The sequence below is a fragment of the Manacus vitellinus genome, unplaced genomic scaffold (genome assembly GCF_001715985.3).
Source record: "Manacus vitellinus isolate BGI_N305 unplaced genomic scaffold, ASM171598v3 scaffold_19_pilon, whole genome shotgun sequence".
Taxonomy (NCBI): domain Eukaryota; kingdom Metazoa; phylum Chordata; class Aves; order Passeriformes; family Pipridae; genus Manacus; species Manacus vitellinus.
In genome coordinates this window covers 6,081,129-6,083,479 of record NW_021939395.1, presented here as the reverse complement: position 1 = coordinate 6,083,479, position 2,351 = coordinate 6,081,129, and positions in this window count along the sequence as shown.

Below are 2,351 nucleotides of genomic sequence, written 5' to 3'. Positions count from 1 at the left end.
TCCCCTCTGTGCTGGGGGTTCTGGTCAGTGTGAGGCTCCAGGGAGAACGGGCTCTATGGGAAAGGCTCTGGGATGTGCCTGGCGGCGCTCGTTGGGCCTGGATGCTGCGGACCCGGTGCTGCGCTGCGGGGCTGTGGCTGCAGGAGGGCACCGGGAGCTCGGCGGGTGCGGGAGGGGGGGGAGGCCAAGGGCTCTGCAGGCTCCTCCTGTGAGCCACCGGCGAGACAGGCTGCTTGTCCTTTGGGCAAGATGTGCTCAGTCCCATGCCGGGTGTACCTTCAGTGACTTCCCATTCCAGTATCTTAGGATCAGTTGCTTTTCACATATTAAACATTTTCGCAACTTTACCTTTGTTATTTTTTAATCTTGAGGTTCAACGGGATGGTCTTGAGTGTCTTTGCATGAGGCACTTCCAGACTCACAGGAAGACATTAGTTGGAATGGGGCGCCTTTGGAGCCAATCACATTCTCAGACTCCTTCTATTGCTGGAGACATAATCCATCTGCCTGTCTAGCCTTCCCAGTTTGGATCTGATGCCCTAATTTAAGGGATCACCATCAACTGGCTGAGCAGTTTAAGAGATTGGTAATGGTGAATTTTAGAATACTAGAAATGGAGATGAGCGCTGTAGACTTCTACTGAAACAAGACAGAAGGTTAAATTAGGTGCCTTCCCTTTGGGTCAGGTGCAGAGCTCACCTCTGCCCTGTTAGTGTCACTTCAGTGCAGCCTTCAGGTTTTCTCTTTTGGCAGACTCTGGGCACGCTCTGTCCAACAGAGATAGTGAGCACTGACATCCTTTAAAAATTTTGTTGCAGCAAAATCCCTAACAGAGGTCCTGGCAGGGATGACTTATTTGCCACTGGAACACCATACCATCTTTTCCACTCTTTTAAAGAAGTAACTGCTCTAATAAACTATTGCACCCCCACGTGTAAATAGTTTTCTTCACAAAGGTGAAACTTGTGGTCTGTATGGCTTCAAGTCATTCTCATTTGAGTGAGAATTGTCAGGATCATACAAAGACTCAGTTAAGAATAAGTATATCTTAACTGAGAGAATAAATGTGTTGACTGCTGTGATCTCTGGTATATGTTTTAAAAGGTAGAGAGGCTGACAAGCTGAATGGAGAGGGGTATTCCAGTAGCTCTTAGGTTGAAAGTACTTCTTAACTAGGGATCATGAATGTGCCGATTATATTTATCTTAATTTGCCTTTTTAAATTTGTGTTTGTTGTCTAAGAGAGCTGAACACCTTGAATTCCAGAGTGCTTTGATATCTCAAACCTGGTAGCTGAGCCTTGTACTTCAGAAGTTCTGCCAGAAGCCTGAACAATTTAATATGACTTTAAATGTATAGCAACATGTAAGGGAAGTGATTTACTCAAGGCCAGTGAAAAACTGGGGAAAGCACCCTGGCCTCTCACTGTCTTGTGGCTGCACTTCCAGTTCCTTTCCTTTCATCTCTTTTTGTCCAGTCACAAGTGTGACAGAGTTATTTAGGAGCTACTTGCCTTCCTTTCTTAACATTTTACAGAAACTACAATGACAAGGGAAGAGAAAGTGCAAGTGTTGATCTACATAGACTTCTAGAAATGAAGGTATGGCACAGAAGGATTAAAAAGCAGTGAGATAATTCAGACTGAGAACTGTTTTGTGAAAAAAAGAAAAAACAATAGGTCCATCTGTCATCTTGCTCATTTCCTTCCACGAAGTCTGAAGGTGTGTTGAAAACAATTTAAAAGTTCATGTTCTGAATCATGTGAATTAGGCTCCTGACTTATGTGTGAGGGAGTGAAGTGACTTATCAGTGGTCCTGCAGTCACAGCTTCATGTAGCATCCAGCTGGGGTGTGAGAGTCAGGTGGTTAATTGTTTTAAGAGTTTTAATAATGGGCTGTGGAACACAGTTATCCTAGTTAGGTGGTCGTGTAGATCTGCTGCTGTAACACAGTTAACAGCTGCAATAGCATGGCTAAACCTAACTCAACTATGGATCTTTTGTGTAAACTGAGTCTTGGGAAGGTAATCATCACTTCAGAGTTGGTTACGCTCAGTGGTGAGCTTGGGATTTATACCACATAAACATTTGCCTTAACACAGAGAAGGCTGAGCAGGGGGTAGGAGTAAAAGTAGTAACATATTAACTTTGAATTATATTGTTCATTGTAAAGATGTCAAGGTAAGTGAGAGGTGCTTTATCTGCTCCTGAAATACAGTCCTGAAAGGTAGAGGTAGAGCACAGTGCTGAACAGTATAGTACAGGTAGAGCCATCCCTCTGCCATGAGGCAGCAGTGATCCAGTGATCTACAGGGAAGCATGAGTCTTTCTGTGTCTGTTTTCTGATGTAGA